Consider the following 14,548-nt stretch of genomic DNA (forward strand, 5'->3'; position numbering starts at 1 on the left):
ACAGCTCCTCCAAGAACTAAAAACAGTGGGAGGTGATTAAGGCAAATCACTGCAAGAGAGTTGCAGCTCCCTGGAGTGGTTTGCATAGACTGGTTCAGGCTGCGTTTTCCAGAGACTAGAGATAAAGAAGGGCCTTTTGGTATAAGAGAATGAGTTTGAACTGAGCTTGGACTTTCTTAGCTTGGACCTTCTTTCCGGTCCAGCAAACAGGGCCTTCTGTCCATGGGGAAGGGTTGGAAAGACTGTTGCCTATTAGTGCCCCATAAGGCTGATGAGTGACCTCTGGTGAGCTGTTAGCATGTCTATAGAAACTTTGATTGTTTCTGTGTTTTCTCTGTAATGTTTTGTCCTTAGAAAGAGCAGGGTGGTAACTTATAACTGCTGGCAATATGCTGGTCACAGGCCTTGGGGAGAAAGCATAGCGCTGGCACTAGCCTCTAGGGAGACTGGCTTCTGGGGGTATCATAGGGCAGAATAGGGAGCTGGGCAGCCATAACCCCCACCCCAGTCAGAAAGGAGAGAAATGCGGGTCTCCACCCAAGAGAGGTGATGGCTGGGAGTTGGAAATCATAAGTGGGTGCCCTTGTGGGACCCTGGAGGGGGAATACAGGTGCAGTTACCCTGACACTGTGATAGATGGTTCCCATACATCAGGTGGCAGGATGTTGGGCTCCACAGACCAACAGTAAGATCCAGTATGACAGGAGGCCAGACACCAAACCAAACAAGCCAGTGATGAAAGGCAAGCATGGTCCAGAGGATAAGGCACTGGACTGGGACTCTGTAGACCTGTGTTGTATTCCAAGCTTTATTCCAAGCTGTATTCCGACCTGCTGTGTGACCTTGGACAAGTCTCTTCCCCCTCGGTCAGTTTCTGTTTGCCCTCCCACCCTGTGCCTGTCTTGTCTGTTCAGATGGTAAGCTCTTTGGGGTAGGGATTGTCTCTTACTATAAGTTTGTGCAGGGCCTAGCACAATGCCCCCCACTGACTGGGGCCTTCTAGGCACTACTACTGTAGTACAAATAAATAAAATAATAATAAAGAGCAGGGGTTTAGGTTTATTAGGAGCTAGGGGAAACTTTTGGGAAAGGGGGAGCCTATACAGGAAGGATGGGCTCCACTAAACGAAAATGGAACCAGATTGCTGGCATTTAAAAGTAAAAAGGTTGTTGAGCAGTTTTTAAACTAAGGGCTGGGGGGAAAGCTGACAGGTGCGGAGAAGCACGTGGTTCGGACAGAGACATCCTTTGGGGAGGATCTATTAATGGAGATTCTCTATGTCCTAGTAAGGAGGAGAGGATGGAAGGTGATAAAATACAGGTAGGATCTGATGAGAAACAGTCAAATGAAAAAAAGACCCATTCAATTACATCGTGTAATGGCAGACAGCTACAAAGTGACAAGTTTTTAAAGTGCTTATATACAAATGCTAGAAGTCTAAATAATAAGATAGGTGAACTAGAATGCCTCATATTAAATGAGGAGATTGATATAATAGGCATCACAGAAACTTGTTGGAATACTCAATGGGACACAGTAATACCAAGGTACAAAATATATCAGAAGGACAGAACAGGTCATGCTGGTAGGGGAGTGGCACTATATATGAAAGAAAACATAGAATCAAATGAAAAATCTTAAATGAACCAAACGGTACCATAGAAGCTCTATGGATAGTAATTCCATGCTATAATAAGAAGAATATAGCAGTAGGGATATATTACCGATCACCTGACCAGGATGGTGCTAGTGACTGTGAAATGCTCAGGGAGATTAGAGAGGCTATAAAAATAAAAAACTCAATAATAATGGGGGATTTCAACTAGAAACCTTAGAACGGGATGCAGAGATAAAGTTTCTTGGCACCTTAAATGACTGCTTCTTGGAGCAGCTAGTCCTGGAATCCACAATAGGAGAGGCAATTCTTCATTTAGTCCTAATTGGAGCACCGGATCTGGTCCAAGAAGTGATTATAGCTGGACCGCTTGGTAATAGTGACCATAATATAATTAAATTTAACATCCCTGTGGCGAGGAAAACACCACAGTGGCCCAACACCTTAGCATTTAATTTCAGAAAGGGGGAACTACACAAAAATGAAGTTAGTTAATCAGAAATTAAAAGGTACAGCGCCAAAAGTGAAATCCCTGCAAGCTGCATGGAAACTTTTTAAAGACACCATAATAGAGGCTCAACTTAAATGTATACCCCAAATTAAAAAAAAACATAGTAAGAGAACAAAAAAGTGCCACCGTGGCTAAACAAAGTAAAAGAAGCAGTGAGAGGCAAAAAGGCATCCTTTAAAAAGTGGAAATTAAATCCTAGTGAGGAAAATAGAAAGGAGCATAAACTCTGGCAAATGAAGTATAAAAATATAATTAGGAAGGCCAAAAAAGAATTTGAAGAACAACAAAGACTCAAAAAGTAATAACAATTTTTTTAAGTACATCAGAAGCAAGAAGCCTGCTAAACAACCAGTGGGGCCACTAGATGATTGAGATGCTAAAGGAGAACTCAAGGACGATAAGGCCATTGCAGAGAAACTAAACTAATTCTTTGCATTGGTCTTCACGGCTGAGGATGTGAGGAAGATTCCCAAACCTGAGCCATTCTTTTTAGGTGACAAATCTGAGGAACTTTCCCAGATTGAGCTCTCATTAGGAGGAGGTTTTGGAACAAATTAATAAACTAGACAGTAATAAGTCACCGGGACCAGAGGGTATTCACCCAAGAGATTCTGAAGGAACTCAAATGTGAAATTACAGAGCTACTAACTGTAGTTTGTAACCTATCATTTAAATCAGCTTCTGTACCAAATGACTGGAGGATAGCTAATCTGACACCAATTTTTAAAAAGGGCTCCCGAAGTGATCCCGGCGCTTACAGGCTGGAGAGCCTGCCTTCAGTACTGGGCAAAGTGGTTGAAACATATAGTGAAGACAGGGCTGGCTCCAGGCGCAGCGAAGGAAGCAAGTGCCTGGGGCAGCCAATAGTAAGGGGCGGCACTCCCTCCGTCATCGGGGTGGCACGTCCGGTTCTTCGGCGGCAATTCGGCGACAAGCCCTGCAGTCCCTCTCTTCCTCTTCGGCGGCAGCTCAACCAGGCTTGTTTTTTTATTTTTTTCCCTTCGCCGCTTGGGGCAGCAAAAAAGTTGGAGCCGGCCCTGAGTAAAGAACAAAATTGTCAGACACATAGATGAACATAATTTGTTGGGGAAGAGTCAACATGGTTTTTGTAAAGGGAAATCATGCATCACCAGTCTCCTCGAATTCTTTGAGGGGGTCAATAAGCATGTAGACAAGGGGGATCCAATGGAAATAGTGTACTTAGATTTTCAGAAAGCCTTTGACAATGTCCCTCACGAAAGGCTCTTAAAAAAAGTAAGCTGTCATGGGATAAGAGGGAAGGTCCTTTCATGGATCAGTAACTAGTCAAAAGGTAGAAAACAAAGGGTAGGAATAAATGGTCAGTTTTCAGAATGGAGAGAGGTAAATAGTGGTTTCCTCCACGGGCCTGCACTGGGCCGAGTCCTATTCAACATATTCATAAATGATCTGGAAAAAGGGGTAAACAGTGTGGTGGCAAAATTTGCAGATGATACAAAACTACTCAAGATAGTTAAGTCCCAGGCAGACTGCGAAGAGCTACAAAAGAATCTCTCAGAACTGAGTGACTGGGTAACAAAGTGGCAGATGAAATTCAATGTTGATATATGTAAAGTAATGTACACTGGAAAGCATAATCCCAACTATACATATAAAATGATGGGGTCTAAATTAGCTGTTACCATTCAAGAAAGAGATCTTGGTGTCATTGTGGATAGTTCTCTGAAAACATCCACTCAATCTGCAGCGGCAGTCAAAAAAGCAAACAATGTTGGGACTCATTAAGAAAGGGATAAATAATAAGACAGAAAATATCACGTTGCCTCTATATAAATCCATGGTACGCCCACATCTTGAATACTGTGTGTAGATGTGGTTGTCCCATCTCAAAAAAGATATATCGGAGCTGAAAAAGGTTCAGAAAAGGGCAACAAAAATTATTAGGGATATTGAACGGCTGCCATATGAGGAGATATTAAGAAGACTGGGACTTTTCAGCTTGGAAAAGAGATGACTAAGGGGGGATATGATAGAGGTCTATAAAATCATGACTGGTGTGGAGAAAGTAAATCAGAAAGTGTTGTTTATTCCTTCTCATAACACAAGAACTAGGGGTCACCAAATGAAATTAATAGGCAGCAGGTTTAAACAAACAAAAGGAAGTATTTTTTTCATACAATGCACAGTCAACTGGTGGAACTCCTTGCCAGAGGATGTTGTGAAGGCCAAGACTATAACATGATTCAATAAATAACTAGCTAAGTTCATGGAGGATAGGTCCATCAATGGTTATTAGCCAGGATGGGCAGGGATGGTGTCTCCAACCTCTGTTTGCCAGAAGCTGGGAATAGGCGACAGGGGATGGATCACTTGATGATTACCTGTTCTGTTCATTCCCTCTGGGGCACCTAGCACTGATCACTCTCAGAAGACAGGATACTGGGCTAGTTAGACCTTTGATCTGACCCAGTATGGCCGTTCTTATGAAAGCTAATCACAGGTAGGGCCTTTCTCTCTTATAGAAACTATGCAGTGGTGATACCAGCTCAACTCTTCTACCCCTCCTCAGAGACTGTCTGCATCCAGGTCAGCAGAGGTCAAGGGGTCCCAGTCCAAGTGACTGTAACTCTACAAACCAAAACAGGAATCAGACACTGATCACACGATCTGTCTACCAGCCCAGCTTCTTTGACTGCACCAGCTTCCAGGTGAGCAACAGAGAGACCATGTACTGCAGCTGCAAACACAGTAACATGGGGTTGGGAGAACACCTACTAGGTTCTCCTATTGCTGGAGGAGGTAGGCAAGGATTGTGTATGCAGACACCTCAGCCTTCCCCATGCACTCCTGCTTTTCCTCTTGACAGCTGTACAAATGCACATCAGTCCTGCACTGCAGTCCCCTGCTATTACAGTCCTGAGCTCCCGACCCACCACTGCCAACACCCCTTGATCCTGCTCTGAAGAGCTCTAATGGTGTAGCGGTCATCCCTCCTCCCCAGGTCGGAGGGAGGCCACACCGCCTCACGAGGTCGCTGGGATCACTGCCTCGTATAAGGGAAATTAGAACACCAGGTGTTAGTATCCCACCCCAACCATCCTAATGGGGTGAAACTCCAAACAGTCTATAGACTCTGGCCCTCAGGCAGGGCAGAGTTAAGGAGCAGGCTAGAGGCTCAGGCCCTCAGGCAGGGCAGAGCTCCAAACAGTCTAGGGGCTCAGGCCCTCAGGCAGGGAAGAGCACCACATAGTCCAGCATCATAGCTTTGGCGGACAGCAGATCAAGGCAGGCCTTTGGCCTTTTGTGGGGAGGCTGCCACCCCAGGGGTGGGGTTGGCAGCAGCAGCGTAGGGGGACCTGGGCCCCCCTGACTCCACCGGGTCCCAGCCCAGGGCCCAAACAGTGGAGGCGTGTTCTACCACTGGGTCAGCGGGGAATTTAGCCACAACATGCTAACTTGGATTCAGGCAGCAATGCAGCCAGACTAGAGTCAGCTGTCCCTGGGCTACTTCCTACTACCCCAGCATTTGGTACTCAGCTCTGTGGATGTCCTCGGCCTCCTCAGGGTAGGTAGCCAACGGCAGTCCCAGCAGCTCACCTGGGAATGCAGGCTCCTTTGGGGCAGGGTGTCCCTTGGCTCAGCAATGAAGTCAGCAGCAAGCAGGATGGATCTGTCTCCCTCACTGTCTCGGCTCCAACTGAGACGGAGGCTTCACCTTTTATACTGTCAGTCCTCCCAGCCCACTTCCAGTAGAAGGGGCGAGTCTGGTCTGGCTCCGGCCACCTGCGCACAAGGGGCAGCCCCTTCTCCTCTGGTTTGGAGGGATGCTACCTACAAGCACTTCCTTATTTTTCTTCACTTCTTAATAAAAGACTTTTTGTAAATGTAAGTGGGAGAATAGTCCTGCTCTTGTGGGGAACTTTCCTGGCTTCTGCACTACCCCTGTGAAGTGGGCTAGTAAAAGGATCTGAGTCCTCGCTCCCACTTCCTTTACCCAGTGGCCTCCCTGCCCTTGAGGACTCCCCTTCCACTCTCCTGTCTGGCAGAGTCCTCGTAACCCCAACAAGGCTGGGCCCAGGATTCCTGGGGGGCTCAACCCCCAACCCTGCTGTGGTCACCTAGGACAGGGGCTAGGGTGTCCCCACTCCAGGGTACTCTCTGCACTGGGCACTTCTCTGACTCACTGACCATTACATACAATTTAAAGCAAATGCAAGTTATTTAATCAACAATTAATTTTAAAAAGAATAAGGAAAAATGGGAAAGGTGAAAGGAAACACATCACCCCACTCTGTGGCAGGGAACATCACAAACAGTGTCTCTGGAATGTCAGGGCAGTTCACAGTCTGTTCCTTGTAAGTCCCAGGCCTTCTTCTCAGGCCCTGGCTGTGCTGCAGGGATGCTGTGGGTTGGACACTTGCTCTGGTGGTGGCCACACGCTCTCAGGCTCTAAGTGGTAGGACCCTTCTTCCCAATGTCGCCCCCGCCCTGTCGGGGCTACGATCCAAGCCTGGCCTGCAGAGCCCCTTGGCTGAGGCGTCTCCCTGTGCTGGGCCCGCTGCCCAGGGTCCCCCTCGCTCTCCCCAGCTGCTCACCGCACCCAGCTCCGGACTGCTCCAGCCCCAGCTCCACCACTCCGTCTCTGCTGCTCTGCCTCCAGCTCCCTGGGCTGCTTCTTTGGCCCCTCTGCCTCCGGTTGCTGCAGCTCTGCTCCCAGGACAGGTCTGCTCTGCAGGCTGCTTCTGTGACTCTGCTCCCAGCACTGACCTGCTTCCTGGGCTGCTTTTCTGGCCCCTCTGGCTCTGGTTGCTGCAGCTCTGCTCCCAGGACAGGTCTGCTCTCTCTGGGCTGTGCCTCTGGCTTTGGGGCTGCAGCTCTGCTCCCAGGACAGGGTCTGCTCTCTCTGGGCTGCTTTTCTGGTCCCTCTGGGGCTGGCACAGCTCTGCTCCCCAGCTCAGCTTGGGCCCCTGCTTTCTCCTTAGCTCAGCCCCACTCTGTCTGACGCAGGCAAATCCAGCTCACAGGGAGGATGGGACCTCCCTGGCCTCCTGACTCCCTGATTAGCCTGCCCGCCCTGTCATTCAGGCTGACCTGGAGCATTGGCCTCTCCCCATTGTTCCGGGGGGCTGTCAGTCTCAGGGTCCTGATTCCCCATCGACCCTTCCCCCTTTTTAGTACTGGGAGCTAGCAACTAAAACACCCCCACTGAATGTTAGTAAGGGGGCAACAGTCCCCTCACATAAAGAGTGTTGAGACCAGGATGAGACCAGCTGGAGCAAAAAAAGTCCTCCTCCTCCTCCTCATTATTATTATTATTATTATGTTTATTACCGAAACCCCTAGAATTCTGCCCATTAGCTATGATTGGTTTGTGACTCTGTCTGCAGGTCCCTTCTCCTGTGGGTAGTTCAGAGGAAATGGCCTTTGTTGAGGTCACAGGCTTCGGGGCTGGCTCAGAGTTTCAGGAGAGACAGAATGTCCTGATCAAGCCTGTGATGAAGAGGACCTTTGTACAGACGGACAAACCTGTGTACAAACCTGGACAGATAGGTAAGGACAGGTGTGGCCAGGGGCCTGGGAGAGAAAGCAGGAAATTCACCCTACCATCATGGCATATCCACCATCTCCCTTGACATGCAGCTAAGCAGGGCCTGGGTCACAGGCCAGGCTGATGTGCTGTCAGCACAGGCCACAACAGAGATGTCTCCCTCAGGTCCTCCAATGCCATATCTGCTTTGAGGATATTTGGGAACCCCCTCTGCTCCCCATCCCCAATGTTGCTGTAGCACTTGTTCAGCTCCATCAGTGCTAGCAATGATAAGAGTGCTAGTGTGGACAGGGCTTGGGTGTCTCTACTGATGTGTCAGGACAGATGACCTGGTGATAGCAATGTAAGTGGTCTGTCTATACTCGAGCTGCATAATTGCTAGCACTGGCAGAACTGCACCAGGGCTCGAGCCACAGCGCAAGGTTTCCCTAAGGCCCTCAGTGGAGGCAAGATCCAAATGACTCTCTCTTCAACAAAGAATTATGGCATTACAACCCCCACCATCGCAGCTCTCAGCACATCTCTAACCCATTCCACAGTCCCACCCGCAACTGCTGTCAATGGGGCAAAGTCGGTCACCCCAATATTGGGATTGCCTTTTGTCATAAAAATAAAGGGAAGGGTAAAACCCCTTTAAAATCCCTCCTGGCCAGAGGAAAAAATCCTCACCTGTAAAGGGTTAAGAAGCTAAAGGTAACCTTGCTGGCACCTGACCAAAATGACCAATGAGGAGACAAGATACTTTCAAAAGCTGGGAGGAGGGAAAAAAAACAAAGGGTCTGTGTCTCTGTGTGATGCTTTTGCTGGAGACAAAATAGGAATGGAGTCCTAGAATTTAGTAAGTAATCTAGCTAGGTATGTGTTAGATTATGATTTCTTTAAATGGCTGAGAAAATAGCTGTGCTGAATAGAATGAATATTCCTGTCTTTTTTGTAACTTAAGGTTTTGCCTAGAGGGATTCTCTGTTTTGAATCTAATTACCCTGTAAGGTATTCACCATCCTGATTTTACAGAGGTGATTCTTTTCTTTTTTTTTACTTCCATTAAAAGTCTTCTTGTAAGGAAACTGAATGCTTTTTCATTGTTCTAAGATCCAAGGGTTTGGGTCTGATTGGATTGGTGAGGATTTTTACCATACCTTCCCCAGGAAGTGGGGTGCAAGGGTTGGGAGGATTCTGGGGGGAAAGATGTGTCCAAACTCCGTTTTTTCAGGAACCCAGATAAAGTTTGGTGGTGGCAGCGGAAGTCCAAGGGCAAAGGGTAAAATAGTTTGTACCTTGGGGAAGTTTTAACCTAAGCTGGTAAAAGTAAGCTTAGGAGGTTTTCATGCAGGTCCCCACATCTGTACCCTAGAGTTCAGCTTTGCTCTGAGCAAGCTAACTATTGTGTTACTCTGCACCATTGCAGTGCCAGCATGAACAGCAAGTGGTGGCCTAGCAGATGCAATTAGTCCTGCCAGAGCAGCTTGGACAGCTCAGAGCACTGTCTCTGTCACCTGTCAGGTTACCTGCATGCAGGCCGGAGAGCAAGTGAGGAGGGCCTTGGCTCTGCCACTCCCTCCTCGATAAGCCAGGCATGCATCTTGATGTTCAGGATCCTTCTTTATTAGTCATTAATAACTATTATTAATAATTTGCGTGATTAAATTTCACCCAGTCCCTCTTTTTTTCCTTTGATTTGCAGTCAAGGCACGAATTGTAACCTTGGATCAGAACTTTATTGCCAGCAATGAATCGGTAAGACTGGGAGGAAAGAACCTTTAGAAGCACGAAACTGACCGGAGGCCAGGTCCAGGACCCCAGGGGTTAGTGTTCTGCACTGCCAGGAGAGCTCAGTAGCTCCAGTCCCTTGCTCATAGTTCAGTGATTCCAACCCCTCATCAGGCATGCCCAGCTCAGCCATGAAGCTGAGTCACTCAGAACCCGAAAGATTTCAAGGGAGATTTCTGGATGTTCAGTAGATCTGAAAATTTGGGGATGGGAATTTATTTCAGAAGCATCTAATCAATTGCTTTGTTGTTTCCTTTCCATAGCACCACCTGGTAGAGCTGCAGGTAAGCTGTGTTATTCTGAAAGATTTTAATGATCACGTTTTACCTTGAGGAAACAGGTGTTTTGGTGAGGAGGGAAGGAAGGAGCTACATGGGGACAGCCACATATGCCAAGACGCACAGTGACAGCCCCTGATTTCTTTCAGCTCCTCCCCTTGTCACCCACAACTTTGCAGGGAGGGTCTGGTATCCATTCAGGCATCTCTTCTTGAACCATGTCAATGACCGGTGAGTCTCACTGCACGGCAGCCAATTGGTTGGCAAACATTTCAAGAGTACCATGTACATTTTATCCTTGAGTATGTTGTGAAGTGGCTAATCATGAACCCCTCCTGCACTTGAGTTTCCTTAAGAAAATGGTGAACTTTATTTAACACAGAAACAGTGAAAGAGTTTGAGAGACTAATACTTCAATAAGACAAACAATAGAAGCTCCCTTTAGCAGCTCCCAGCTCTTCTCCTTATATTATCTTTTCTTTTTTTTTTCATAGTATGGACAAAATATGGGGCCTGACCACTTGAGCTAAAGAAGAATCGCTGTTAGCAACAAAAGGCTCATGATACCAGTTTAGAGCAGTTCTAACTCCAGTCAGTTGAGGGTCGTAGAGTGTGTACACCCATATCAGCACCCACTAGACAGTTTATTACGCTACAGAAACAGTTTCTTCTGAAACCTGTTTGAACATTTTAGAGCAATTTCTACAGACGTGGAGTTGTAACTAACTTTGCCCTTTCAGTAAGCATGGGAATGTCCCAGCATCTGGAACACAGCTGCTTCCAGTTTAGTCCATGTGCTTCCAAACCAGAACCTGGTAGCCCCTTAGTTGCTGGACTACGTTATTGCACGAAGCATGTAATACAGAGAACAATGGTGTAATAAACTGGCTCTATGTATGTGTGTGGGAGTGAGCTGAAGAGAGAGAATTCTACCTTCCATTGGATGGAACCAGAACTCATTTGTGTCATAGGCCCTGCACTGCTAGCAGCTAATGGAGATTTTCCTTTAGCTCATATTGGAGCAGGAGAATATGATTTCTATCCCTGATGCTTCTGTGAAGTTCCAAGGGCCCTGGTGTACATCATAATGATGACTGTTATTGGCAATAACCATCCCTTATTCCCATCTCTGCAGGACCCCAAAGGGAATTGCATTGGTCAGTGGTTGAACGTGACCCCATATCGAGGCATTGTGGATCTATCCTTCCCATTGGCTGCAGAAGCACCTTTAGGAGAATACACCATCAATATGCCTGGCCTCAAGAACACCTTCAATGTAGAGGAATATGGTAAGGGCCATTGTGGCAGGTATTTGAAGGGAGTAGGGAATGAGTGTGTTTCTTACAGACTCCTCCACCCTCAGAGGCTGGTACCCAATGTCTGGCTAGTGGCATCTCAGAGAACATGTAAGACATGAGCTAAGCATGTGGGATTGTGTCTCCCACTAGTGACTGGACCAGATAGAGCATGTGGACAAGGGGGATCCAGTGGAGATAGTGTATTTCAGAAAGCCTTTGACAATGTCCCTCACAAAAGGCTCTTAAGCAAAGTAAGCTGTCATGAGATAAGAGGGAAGGTCCTCTCACAGATAGGAAACACAGGGTAGGAATAAATGGTCAGTTTTCAGAATGGAGTAAGGCAAATAGTGGTGTCCCCCAGGGGTCTATACTGGGCCCAGTCCTATTCGACATATTCATAAATGATCTGGAAAAGGGGGTAAACAATGTGGTGGCAAAATTTGCAGATGATACAAAACTGCTCAAGATAGCATGACGGAGCAAGGCCAGATGGCTATAGAAAAGTAGTGGGAGATAGATATATTAGCTCCAGGCTAAACAAATCCCTGGTACCAGGTTAAGTGAAATGGAAGCTGCTCCAGGTCAATTAAGACACCTGGGGCCAATTAAGCCCTTTCCAGAAGGCAGGGAGAATGCTAGGTTGATTGGGCCACCTGAAGCCAATCAGGGGCTGGCTGAAACTAGTTAAAAGCCTCCCAGCCAGTCAGGTGGGTGTGCATGTCAGGAGCTGTGGAAGGAAGTTGCGCTGTTGGAGAGGCTGAGTAGTACACACCATATCAGGCACAAGGAAGGAGGCCCTGAGGTAAGGGTGAAGTGGAGCTTGAGGAAGTGAGGGCTGCTGTGGGGGAAGTAGCTCAGGGAATTGTACATGTCATGTTTCTAAAAGGTCAGCTATCATAGCTGATACAATTAGGGTCCCTGGGCTGGAGCCCGGAGTAGAGGGTGGGCCCAGGCTCCCCCCCCACCTTTGCCCCTGATTAATCACAGAGACTGGGAGACAACAGAGACTGTGCAAGGAAGGATAACTTCTCCTCACCTCCCTTGCTGGCTTATGATGAAAATGGCTCAGTAGACTGTGACCCTTGTCTCTAGGGAAAGAAGGGTTACGTGGAGGGTCACAGTGAGCCTCTGAGGCTAGCGAAATCCGCCAGGAAATGCGGGACCCACGGAGGCAAGGACAGAGCTTTGTCACAATAGTTAAGTCCCAGGCAGACTGCGAAGAGCTATAAAAGGATCTCTCAAAACTGGGTGACTGGGCAACAAAATGGCACATGAAATTCAGTGTTGATAAATGCAAAGTAATGCACATTGGAAAACATAATCCCAACTGTACGTATAAAATGATGGGGTGTAAATTAGCCGTTTTCACTCAAGAAAGAGATCTTGGCGTTGTTGTGGATGGTTCTCTGAAAACAACATCCACTCAATATGCAGCGGCAGTCAAGAAAGCGAACAGAATGTTGGGAATCATTAAGAAAGGGATAGATAATAAGACAGAAAATATCACGTTGCCTCTATATAAATCTATGGTTCGCCCACATCTTGAATACTGTGAGAAGATGTGATCGCCCCATCTCAGAAAAGATATATTGGAAAAGGTTCAGAAAAGGGCAACAAAAATGATTAGGGTAATGGAGCATCTGCCATATTAGGAGATATTAAGAAGACTGGGACTTTTCAGCTAGGAAAAAAGATGACAAAGGGGGGGGATATGATAGAGGTCTATAAAATCATGACTGGTGTGGAAGTAAAGTAAATAAGAAAGTGTTATTTACTCCTCATAACACAGAACTAGGGGTCCCCCAATGAAATTAATAGGCAGCAGGTTTAGAACAAACAAAAGGAAGTATTTTTTCACACAATGCACAGTCAACTGGTGGAACTCCTTGCCAGAGGATGCTGTGAAGGCCAAGACTATAACATTCATGGAGGATAGGCCCATCAATGGCTATTAGCCAGGATGGGCAGGGATAGTGTCACTAGCCTCTGTTTGCCAGAAGCTGGGAATGGGTGATGGGGTGGATCACTTGATGATTACCTGTTCTGTTCATTCCCTCTGGGGCACCTGGCATTGGCCACTGTTGGAAGACAGGATACTGGGCTAGATGGACCTTTGGTCTGACCCAGTATGGCCATTCTTATGTTCTTATAAAAGTGTGTTTAGTTTCAAAAAATGAAAGTGTCTCTGCAATAACTCAAGTGGTTGGGGCTAGGGCTTGGGCTTTTGGTACTCTAGCCCCTGGATTCAATCACAGCTGGTGAGCCATGCTGGGATTGTTGCACTCGTGGCTGGTTCATTAGGGCACTCTCCTGTCTCCCAGATGAACAGGGATGGCTGCCTCGCTGCGGTAGTGGACACTGAAGTCTATAACCTGACTCTTCAGAACAGTTACCAGTTCAGTCTAGATGCTGTGACTTCCCTGGAAGAAAGTGGAACAGGTATGAGAAGGATTCCAGACTCGGAGGAAGGGCTCTGATTCTCCACTGATGGTCTCTTCACCTAATGTTTTTCCTTGCCCTGCATATTCTCCCACAAGGCTCCCCAGGGATCCAAGCTTGTTCCCATTAAAGCCAATGTGAGTTTTGCCATTGACTGCCTAGTGAGTCAGACTGGATCAAAGCCTGCAAAATGGAGAGGATGTTTCTGCTTGGACAGAGGTGTTGGTTCTTTTACTTTGGGTGCACTAGAAATGTGCAGGAAGCTAGGTCACACCTGGCTGGATTCTTTTGTTCTTTACTGTAATCTGGGAAAGGTCATTCGGCATGGGAGAGGGAGGGAATGGGTCAGGAGACCCATGATATTTTCAGCAGTCCCACAAACTCCTCAGGCATTGGCTGTGCATTATTTGGGAGCTTGCATTTTGTCTATCCCTCCCTCCCCTCCCCCAACACAAACAATGCAGGATTGTTCCATACCGGCTGTTCTCCGGGGCTTTGTGTGCTAGTTCTACATGTCCCTAGCAATGGGGTGTCCACCCCTTCCCTTGGGGAGGCTCTTTCTCCACCTCATAGACTCCCTCACTGATCGAAAATGTTTCCTGATTATCCAGCCTAGAATCTTCCCTGTTTGCTCAGTTTCATCCCATTCCATCTAACTCCCCTGCTTTTTTGCCCCACTGATGAACTCCCCGTCCTCTTCGAGGCTTACACCCTACAGATCCGTGTCACTATCCCAGCTCTACATAGAGCAGGCTCTAGCTCTGCTGCCTTGTGAAAACGGCTCTCAGGTGTGAACCGAGAAGCCCACAGACCATCTCATAAACCATGAGACCGTGTGCATGTAATCTGACTGCCTTCTTCAGTCTCACGATGCACGCCCCCACATTCTCTGTTCTCAGGGTTGGAGTTCAATGCCACTCAGAGCTGCAGGGTAACTTCATCCGTCACTACGCTCCAGTTTTTGGATAATAACATCTACTACCTGCCAGGAGTGCCATACCATGGGAGGGTAAGTGAGCTGGGAAGATACTAGGAAAGAAAGGGGAAAGTCCAGCCTCAGGGGCTAAGGGAATGCAGTTGTCGTGAGGCCCTTAAAGGGGGTGACCTTG

The sequence above is a fragment of the Natator depressus genome, chromosome 1, assembly GCF_965152275.1.
Source record: "Natator depressus isolate rNatDep1 chromosome 1, rNatDep2.hap1, whole genome shotgun sequence".
In the NCBI taxonomy this organism is placed as follows: domain Eukaryota; kingdom Metazoa; phylum Chordata; order Testudines; family Cheloniidae; genus Natator; species Natator depressus.